Genomic DNA, 11361 nt, shown 5'->3' with positions numbered 1-11361 from the left:
GGGGGGGGGGGCGAGGAATCCAGGACTTATTTCTTGATTCACACCATACAATTGAATTGAGTTTTGCTAAAATGGGCAGTTGTGTTTCTGAGTAGGAGAAAGGTTATGAGTTCCTGACATCATATGAAAAACAAAACCAAGTGTCCTGAATACATCATTGTTGGGAGATCTTTGGCCAAATAAATTGATTAAATATCAAAATTAAGCAGCTTCATAAAGGTAGGGGTGTCATTTCCAAAGGAAACAAAATTAACTCCTTTTGCTTCCAAGTTATTCTTAGGGATTATATGGGAAACACAGCAAATTGTGAGTGTAATCAGAGAGCAAGGAATGTGCAATTGGCAATGCAGTTGACCATTCAGGCTTAAGTCCTAACTTTTCTAAAGGATATCTGGTCAAAATCCTAGTGAGAACTGAGGGTGCTTGCTGGGCAGTGTGGTAGTGGCCATTCCTAAAGGGACCCTGTGAATGACTCAAACAGCCTCATGGATGTTTTTTATTTTTTATCTGAGGAAGACAGACATTAAAGACTTTTCTTTGGATGATATATAGGTGTGGCTGAGGAGACAGTCTTCTTTGAGGGTTTTCCTCCTAGAATATTGAGGTCAGGACAGCAAACTGACTTGCAAAGACTAAATCTGAAAATGTGAGCATAGGGAGACGTGACTAGTTAATTCTATGAAGGAGTACATTTTCACATCTGAGAGCCAGTGAAGGTGGTCAGTGTCGACTCTGCGAACTTAGGGTGAGGGGTGAAATAAGCATGGATCAGTCCCATCTAACCTTGTCCCCAACGTAGCAGCTGTTACCGGTAAATATTGTCTTTGCAGTTCTTCCCACAGAGGATGCACCTGAGATGGCAATTAACCCCAGGCATATTCTCTGGGACTCTTGGAATGGAACTATAACCACATTGGCCCCTTTTCTAAGTAATTACTGATATTACATTGATAATACTTGACTTACTTTGATACTCACTTTGTGAGTAGGGTAAAGACATGACTTGCTGCCCATTTCCCAGTTCACCTGGTTGCTGTTGGACCATGTTGGGAGGGTTGACAAGGAAACAGAACACCAGCAGGAGGCCTTTTGCTGCTCCAGGCAGGAGGGGAGGGACAGCACTTGAGTGGGCCTCAGGACAGCTTTGAGGATGTTCTGGAGGCAGAATCAGAAGCACCTTGCTCTTACAAGGATGTTGTGGGTTCCTGAGACTGGGAAGGATGAGGCAGGAGCAGGTATGGAAAAATAAAATAAGTAATCTATTAAGTCACATTAGATTTGAAATAGTGACAGCCTTAAGTAAAAAGAAATATCAAGTACCGAATAGCACCTGAAACAAAATCCTATTCACATAAAATCATACACATACTCACTCAAGTGCTAATGGTAAATGTCTCTTATGAAATTTAAATTTTGTATTTGGTGTGGCAAAATCATGGAGGGGCGAAGGCAATTCCAGCCCCAGCAACATCCCCACCAAGCCCACAGACCAAGGGAGGTCTTAGGTCTAGAACAACAAAGACATGCATTTTCTCCTCTGATATTGTAAGGGTCACTGTGGGACAGGTTAGAGTTCCAGGCTTAACAGTTTTCTCAAACCAGAGGCTACAGGGTGGCCACATATGTACCACACACAAGATTTTAAATAAAATTTGTGACCAGAGACCGAACACCATGTTTTACACCACAATTTACTCTCCAGTGTCCCTTGGGGGAAAATATTTAAAGAAAAATGTAACAACACTGAACCCACCTTCCTGAAGACCTTCTCTCAGCATTCATTCAAAAGCAGTGCACTGATGTGAGGTCCCATGCGCTCCAGGTCTCCCTACTCACCTGTCATCCTTCACTAACCCTCCAGCTGGCCCTGAAGGATGTGGGGCTCCTGTCTCCTGTAGGAAGATCCCAGACAATTGGATCTGAGACTGGGGATTTGCGCCAGGGAAAGAAGAATTCTGTTCTCCCACAACTTCAGTGGGAAATGGGGGCTGGGGGTGATGGTGTTAACTCCCAGGTGGGAGTTGGAGTCCTGGGTCTCAGGAACCACATATGCCCAAGCTTTTTCTCCAGTGGCCATGGGAGTCCATATTAAGAATAAACAAAATACAACATTAAAAGCCAGATTCATGAGCAATCCAGGGCACCTACAGTGTCACAAAAACCCCAAAAACTATTTTTCAAAAAAAGAACTCACTCAAGGCCCAGGGCATGAATTGAGCTGCCAGAAATTTAATGGGACCTGGCAGTGAGCCTCGAAGTGTTTGTAGGTCAACAGGGCTTAGCCTTCCAATTCAGGCATGAATTCTCTGAGCATCCCTAAACCTACAATCACCAACAGGACCCAGGAAATTTCCAAGAATAAAGAGAAAGTCACTGGATGGGGAAATCTGATTTAGATTTTCTTTCACTCCTGCTCCCTGGAGTTAGTGCCAATCAGAAAAACCCTGATCCTGAAGCCAAAGCCAATGTTAAAGAATTGTCAAATTGGCCATCAGAGGACAGACTTTTCCCAGCCAATAGACTGAACTCCAGGCAGAGACACCCAGGCTTGCTTTTAAAGTGTTGGCTTCCATAATCTAAGCATCGCAACTTGGCAGAGGAAATGGCTGGCATGTGAGGCTCTGCATCAGATGTGGCCTTCAATATTGTCTTGATTATGCTTGCAGCCCTGTAATTTACAGAGGATTTATTCTGCACCAAACTGTAGGCTCAGAGCTTTTTCCTGAGTTAGAGATTATATGGTAATCATTCAATAGAGCAAGAAGATGACTGAAGCTCCAATATTTTGGCTACCTGATATGAAGACCCGATTCACTGGAAAAGACCCTGATGCTAGGAAAGATGGAGGGCAGGAGGAGAAGGGGGTGACAGAGAATGAGATGGTTGGATGGCATCACTGAATCAATGGACATGAGTTTGAGCAAACTCCAGGAGATGGTGAAGGACAGGGAAGCCTGTTGTGCTGCAATCCATTGGTTGCATTTTTAAGGTTAATTAATATACATCCTACAAACAGACTGTACATTTTTTATCCCTTGTGTGATACAGTAGGTTCTCATTAGTTATCTATCTTATACATAGTAGTGTGTCCATGTCAATCCCAGTCCCTCAATTTATCCCTCCCATTGTCTTCCTTGTTGTCCATATGTTTGCTATCTACATCTATGTCTCTATTTCAGCTTTACAAGTAAGTCCATTTGTACAATTTTTTCTAGATTCCATATATATTTTGCTCCTGGACATATCCCTAAGGAAAACCATAATTCCAAAAGATACATGCATCCCATTGTTCATTGCAGCACTATTTACAATAGCCAGGTCACGGAAGTAAACTATGGTTTACTTTCACATCTGAAAGATGTGATTTTCTCTCACATCTGCTCCCTGGATTAGTGCCAATCAGAGAAACCCTGAGTCTAAGTTCATTGTGAAAGTTCATTGGACTGAGTTCATTGGACTTGGACTTGGTTGGCCCCCAACCCACACTTGGGGGTCTTCTCACCCATTGCTCACTGCTGAGAACAGTTTTCTTCTCTCTCTGGTATAAACCTCCAGTCTCAGGTCAAACTGTCTGGTATCTTCCTGCAAGAGACAGAAATCATATATCCCCAAGGCCAGGTGGTGGGTGAGTGAAGGACTGTAGGTGGGGGCCAGGGAAACCTGGAGGGCAGGGGAGCTCATATCAGGGAAGCTGTTTCTGAGTTAATGCTGAGTGATGCCCTTTAAGAAGGTGCATCAGTGTTGCTACATGTTTCTTTTACTATTTTTTTCCCCAAGGGACATTAGGGAATAAATTTTGAAATAAAATCTGATTTTCTTCTTTCTGAATTACTTTATTCTGTATGATAGACTCTAGTTCCATCCGTATCTATGCATGTGGTGCAATTGTGTTCCTTTTTTAAGGCTGAGCAACATTCTGTCATATAAATGTCACATCTTTAACCTCTCCTCCATTGGTAGATATTTCCTACCATATCGTTCTGTGAATTTCTTTTCACAGATGAACTAATGCAATTGTTCATTGCAGCACTATTTACAATAGCCAGGTCATGGAAGTAAACTATGGTTTACTTTCACATCTGAAAGATGTGATTTTCTTTCACATCTGCTCCCTGGATTAGTGCCAATCAGAGAAATCCTGAGTCTAAGTCATATAGGTGCCACTCCATGGACTGTAACTCCATGGACTCCATGGACTCTTTACCACTCCATGGACTGTAACCTGCCAGACTCCCTTGTCCATAGAATTTTTCAGGCAAGAACACTGGAGAAGGTTTCCATTTCCTATTCTAGGAAATTCCAAACCCAGGGATGGAACCTCTGCCTCTTGGGTCTTTTGCATTGCAGGCAGATTCTTTACCACTGGGCCACCTGGGAGCCTGAGCCGTAGCCAAACATAGGTAATTGTCCAATTGGCCACCAGGTTTCTCCCAGTCAATGGGCTGAACTTGGTTCCCAGGGTTTTCTCTTAAAGTACTTGTTTCTAGGATCAAAACAATACAGTTTGGAAGGGGGAATGGCTAGCATGTGAGACTCTGCCTCAGGTTCTGGTTGTCCCTGTGGCCTTGGCTATTTCAATGCTTGTGGTCTTTGAATGTCAGATAGCCCTGCCACTTATGGAGGATTTATTCTGCACCAAACTCTGAGCTTAGTGTTTTTATCTGAGTCCAATATGGAACCCATTCAGTAGAGGGGAGAGAGATTCAGAGAGGGGCAGTAACTTCTTCCAAGGCACACAGCCTGTAAGTCATGGAACTGGAAGTTCTTTTTGTTGATGCTCTTAAATACTGCACTGTGCCAGCAGTGTTCTGCCCACTTTGAGCTTTGTAATAAAATCCTGGAGTCACAGGCTTTTCACTTCCAGGAGGAAGTTTTAAGGAGCATGAGATTCAGATTTTTTCCACATTGTTTTCTCTGAAGAATCTATTACTCCAAAAACTGTACAGATAAAATAACAATGGAGTAGCTCCACCCACTACAGTGGCTCTCAATGTCTTGTCCCCCAACCAGCAGCATCAACATCAATTGGGAACTTTTAAAAATTTTATTTTTAAAGATTTCATTTATTTTACCATTATTTTATTTTTGGCTGTGGTGGGTCTTCACTGCTGCTATCAGGCTTTTTCTAGCTGCAGAGAGTGGGGCTACACTCTAGTTTTTGATGTGCCTGCCATTTATGCGGTGGCATTCCTTGCTGTGGAGGACAGGTTCTAAGCAATCCAGCTTCAGTTGTTGTGATTCATTGGCTCTAGATCACTGGCTCAGTAGTAGTCAATGAAAGGTGGGACCTTCTCAGACCAGGGGTAGAATTAGTGTCCCCTGCATTGCAAGGCAGGTTCTTAACCATTGGACCATCAGGGAAGCCCTGAGAACTTTTTAAAAAGTGACTTTTGAGCCCCATGCCAAACCTACTGATCCAGAAACTCAGAGGGTGAGACCCACATCAGTGCTTGAATAAGCACTTCCCTTAGTCCTCACCACATCCATCAAAGAGGCTGAGCTTCCTCACTGTGAGAGTGCAGGGGAAACAGGGATGTGGGATGAAGGTCCTCTCTGGCTCAGTTCCACCCTCATTTCCACTCTTTTAGAGCTAGTGGTCAGGCAGCCCCATTGTTAACCCGGTAGCAAACTTTCAGTCTTATGTCTGAACGCTTAGCAGTCTGTCTCACAGACTTCCAGTTAGTGCAGGGTTAACAGTCAACGTTGGACTCTGTGTGTGTGTGCATATGTGCATGTGTGTGCATGTGTGTTCATGTGTGTAAGTTTATAGAGCACTGGGATCCATTCAGTACACCTCAACCCCCAACCATTGTCTTCCACCTTCTCAACTGCCCAGAAAGGAATAGATAGGTTGAGGTCTAAGTTATGGAACAGGTACTAAGCCAGAGGACTCCTGCCTGGTTCCAGGATGCAGATTGATCATGCCCATCCCCTAAATATTCACATCCTTATCCCTGGAATATGTGAATTTGATCATTTATATTCAGGGGGAACTTTGCAGTTGTGATGAACTTTTTTGAGATGTGCAGATCAGGCTAGTTATCCAGTGAGCCAGATGTAATCACAGGGTCCTTACAGAGAGGGAGACAGGAAGGAAAGAAGATGTTATACTGCTGGCTTTAGAAATGGAGGAGGAGGCCAGGAGCCAATGAATGCAGGTGCTTCCTGGAAGACAAGCAAACAACTCACTCCTAGAGCCTCCAGAGGGAGCACAGAACGTCCTGTGGACTTCTCATTTCTAGAGCTCTAAGGGAATAAACCTGTGTTGCTTTAAGACACTGGAGCTTTTGTTTATTGTTACAGCTGCAATTGGACTTAATACACGATCTTTCTGGGACTTCAGCAAACCCTTGAAGCTCCTTCCCAGCTGTGCCAACACATGCCATCTTTACAGTCTGCATCACCTAGTCCTCCCTCCCAATGTCCCTGCACCTGGATGGTTCCTCACAGCATTCTAGTCTCAACATGAATGTTTCCTCTTTAAGGAAGCTGTCTCTGATTAGGTCATGTCCTCATAACCCCATTGCTGCTGCCATGTGCCCCTCCACTTCAACACACCCCCAGGGAACTCCCTTAGGACCCACTGACCTACAAAGTACCCACTTCTGTAAGCCTGCCCCCTGACATCACACTCTCACATCAGTATTTGCTTAATATCTCTTTCCTTCTGGACTGAAGGCCAGAGTCTGGCTTGACTGTGGCTCAATAGATGTTTGTGGGATGAATGGATGGTGCAGGAGGTGTGAGGAGGCCAGCTGACTCCAGCTCAGCTGTCACTGTGTCTTCACCCCAACCTTCCTCTCTTTCCTATTCTCCCATCAGTCATTCATTCAATGAACATTACTCATTGAGGGTCTGTAACAAGTTTTGAGAACTTGGAGTCATGTTATATCTCTAGGTCTAAGTTTTCTCTTGTGTGAAATGGAGGTAATGCAGGTCCCTCCAGTTTCTCCTGACATTCAAGCCTGTCTTCTGCACTCATGATACTCCTTGTTTGACACTTCTTTATTTGTGGACTTGTAAAGAAAGGAACCTGTAGGTTTGAAGGAAGTGGGTGCATGCATGCATGCTCAGTCATACCTGAGGGGTGTAGCCCAAAAGCTCCTCTGCCCATCAATTTTCCAGGCAAGAATGCTGGAGTAGGTTGCCATTTCCTCTTCCAGGGGAATTTCATGACTTAGGGATCAAGCCCAAGTCTCTTGGGTCTCCTGTATTGACAGGCAGGTTCCTTACCACTGCATGAACTGGGAAGATTTGGAGGAGGGGCAGGAACAATATAACACAGATTGTGATTCCAAGACTTCAAAGATGGTCCTCTTTAAAATTGAGAGTATATCTGAAGCCACTTGCTCTCTGACAGAGTGATAGACCTCCAGGTGATTCACACTGTGCTGCGATGATGTGGCAGTTTTCAGAAGTGTGGGACATGCTGGGAGCAAGGACTGATAGTGAAAAGTGAAAGTCATTCCATCGTGTCTGACTCTTTGTGACCCCATGGACTATACAGTCCATGGAATTCTCCAGACCAGAATACTGGAGTGGGTAGCTTTTCACTTTTCCAGGGGATCTTCCCAACCCAGGGATCAAACCCAGGTCTCCCACACTGCAAGTGGATTCTTTATCAGCTGAGCCACAAGTGAAGCCCAAGAATACTGGACTGGGTAGCTTATCCCTTCTCCAGCAGATCTCCCCAACCCAGGAATTGAACTGTGGTCTCCTGTGTTACGGGCAGATTCTTTACCAACTGAGCTATCAGAGAAGTCCCCCAAAGACTGATAAGGAAGCTCTAAATGTAGCCAGACTCCAAGTAGGCCATTCAAGGAATTGGGAACATGGAGGGTATTCAGGGGACCTTTCCTGCCTGAGAAGTAATCACCTGTGAAGTTGTGACGGAGAAACTCAGACACAGACACAGGTGTCAGTGGTAAAGTCAACTTTTATTCAAAACTATACAATACAGGAAAACATACCCCGTTATGTAAATGGACTTCATTCACAATTCAACAGGTGCAAGTATGGATTCAATACCAAGAAGCAGAGTTTTGCTGGCTGGTAAATTCTGAAGAGATGATATCACTTCTGGGAGGAATTCTGGCTAAACCAATTTTCTTGCTGAACACTTTATCAGATAACAAGAGTGGACAGTGAGGAATTCTGGTAACATTTTGGGGGTGACCTGATATTAAGAGTGTGGTTTCTTCCTAAACAGAGTTACAATTCTTATTCAAAGTGAATTTTATGTGAAAACCTTCAGACACTCCTGGGAGAAGTTCAGGAACCTGAATAATTGTTGATCAAACAAAGAATGGTTTTAGTTGAGAGGATTTTGTTGGGGCACTGGGTGGACTGAGCAAACACTGATGTAGTGAAGTGTGTGGCCAACTTGGGAACAGGTGAAGATCACTGCTGCTGGGCAGGGAGGGGTCAGGCAGGTCACATGGGCTTGGAATAAAGAGGAAATACTTTGTAAGATTTCCATGATCTGAGTAATATTCTCTCAATCTCTGCAATGTTTGTTGGGAAATGATTTTGTTGCTAGACAGAGAAGCAGGAATGGAGAGAAAGGAAAGGGCACAACCTGCATCCTGGCTTGATCAGAGCAGTCATGTTGGACACACATAGGTGGACAGACACAGGAGATGCCATGGCCTTGGCTGTTTGCAGGCAGCTTGGGTGTGGATGTGGCAAAAACATAGAGAGGAGGATGACCACCAGAATATTGATGGGTACACTGTAATCTTACCTTTTCTTCACGGTGATGGGTTTCTATGAACTGAATATTTGTTCCCTATCTCCTACTCTACCTCACACACACACACAACCCCCCCCCCACAGACACACACCACAAATTCATACCTTGAAGCTTTACTCCCCAGGGTGATAGAAGTTGAAGTTACCTTAGGATATAACTAGATTTGAATGAGATCATGGAGCTGGAGATCCTTGAGTCATTCAGTGCCCTTAGAATCAAATGAAGAGACTTGTGCTCCCCTTCACACACCAAATGAGGAAACTAGGAAGCTTGTTCCCTCCACAACCTAACTTCACTGCCTCTCTGATCTCAGGCTTTCAACCTCCAGAATTGGAAGATGTAAATTTTCTTTGTTTAAGCCCCTCATTGCATATGGTTATAATGGCATGAATTGACTCAGACACACATAAATGAGATAGAAAGAGTGTACAGGAAGGTAGGAGATATTTTCGGGCAAATAATTTTTTTTTCTTCAAATATCACACAGCACACAACAAGAAGCTGGAAAAGGTGGAAATGAGGCAAAACAGCCCATATTACACGGTGAGCTCAGGGGCACAAAGCAATACCTCTTTCCCTACTGGATTTGGCACAAGCATCTCACAAGTACTGATGAGGAAAAATGCAACCACTAGCCCATTCAGGTACATCCACTGCTTTGCCTAATTCATGTCTCACCTGGAAGTCAGTACCAAGGAGCCTGAAAGCTCACTCCAATATTTATTTGCAGAAAATATTCCAACTATGACTTAGAGCCCTAAATCTATGGGAAGAGGAGAGTCATGTGTATCAACACAGCCTCCATCCTCAGTTACTCCCATTAAAGTGGTTGGTAAAATGAAGGATATACACCTAACTTGAATTATATTTGTGTATAAAAATCATTTTAAGTTTGGATAAATAAAATTTCAAACTGATGGTTTTCATTTAAAATATTTAATTAGTCAGGTCATTTAAAAACACTATCAGCTTTTTCACAATGAAGGAAACTGTAAGCAAGGTGAAAAGACAGCCTTCAGAATGGGAGAAGATAATAGCAAATGAAGCAACTGACAAAGAGTTTGTCTCAAAAATATACAGGCAGCTCCTGCAGCTCAATTCCAGAAAAATAAACAACCCAATCAAAAATTGGGCCAAAGAACTAAACAGACATTTCTCCAAAGAAGACATACAGATGGATAACAAACACATGAAAAGATGCTCAACATCACTCATTATCAGAGAAATGTAAATCAAAACCACAACGAGGTACCATCTCACACCGGTCAGAATGGCTACTATCAAAAAGTCTACAAGCAATAAATTCTGGAGAGGGTGTGGAGAAAAGGGAACCCTCTTACACTGTTGGTGGGAATGCAAACTAGTACAGCCACTATGGAGAACAGTGTGGAGATTCCTTGGAAATAGAACTGCCATATGACCCAGCAATCCCACTGCTGGGCATACACACTGAGGAAACAGAATTGAAAGAGACATGTGTACCCCAGTGTTCATCGCAGCACTGTTTACAATAGCCAGACATGGAAGCAACCTAGATGTCCATCGGCAAACAAATGGATAAGAAAGCTGTTGTACATATACACAATGGAATATTATTCAGCTATTAAAAAGAATGCATTTGAATCAGTTCTAATGAGGTGGGTGAAACTAGAACCTATTATACAGATTGAAGTAATTCAAAAAGAAAAACACCAATACAGTATAATAATGCATATATATGGAATTTAGAAAGACGGTAATGATGACCCAATATGCAAGACAGAGAAAGAAACACAGATGTAAAGAGCAGACTTTTGGACTCTGTAGGAGAAGGTGAGGGTGGGATGATTTGAGAGAATAGCATTGAAACATGTATATTACCATATGTGAAATAGATCGCCAGTCCAGGTTCCATGCATGAGACGGGGTGCTCAGGGCCAGTGCACTGGGATGACCCTGAGGGATGGGATGGCGGGGGAGGTGGGAGGAGGGCTCAGGATGGGGAACACATGTACACCCATGGCTGATTCATGTGAGTATATGGCAAAAACCACTACAATACTGTAAAGTAATTAGCCTCCAGTTAAAGTAAATAAATTTATTTTCTTTAACTGGAGGCTAATTACAGTGCGGGAGACCTGGGTTCGATCCGTGGGACAGGAATACCCTCTGGAGAAGGAAATGGCAACCCACTCCAGTATTCTTGCCTGGAAAATCTCATGGACAGAGGAGCGTAATAGGCTACAGTTCATGGGGTCGCAAAGAGTCGGACATGACTGGACCACTTCACTTCACTTAAAGTAAATAAATTAATTTACACACACACACAAAGAGTATCAGGCAAACCACAAATTAAAATGTTTGGGATTCAGGCAAAACTACACTGTGACACAAGTTCAGTTCAGTTCAGTCGCTCAGTCATGTCCGACTCTTTGCGACACCATGAATCGCAGCACGCCAGGCCTCCCTGTCCGTCACCAACTCCCGAAGTTCACTCAGACTCACATCCATCGAGTCAGTGATGCCATCCAGCCATCTCATCCTCTGTCGTCCCCTTCTCCTCTTGCCCCCAACCCCTCCCAGCATCAGAGTCTTTTCCAATGAGTCAACTCTTCGCATGAGGTGGCCAA

General features: G+C 43.7%; 1 protein-coding gene across 1 annotated transcript in view; it reads right to left on the bottom strand.

The window, feature by feature from the left end:
• The window catches only part of LOC104996119, a 38954-nt gene that overhangs the window by 15956 nt on the left and 11637 nt on the right, over positions 1 to 11361 (bottom strand).

The sequence above is a fragment of the Bison bison genome, unplaced genomic scaffold (genome assembly GCF_000754665.1).
Source record: "Bison bison bison isolate TAMUID 2011002044 unplaced genomic scaffold, Bison_UMD1.0 scf7180017864289, whole genome shotgun sequence".
In the NCBI taxonomy this organism is placed as follows: Eukaryota; Metazoa; Chordata; class Mammalia; order Artiodactyla; family Bovidae; genus Bison; species Bison bison.
This window is presented reverse-complemented; position numbering and strand designations above follow the sequence as displayed.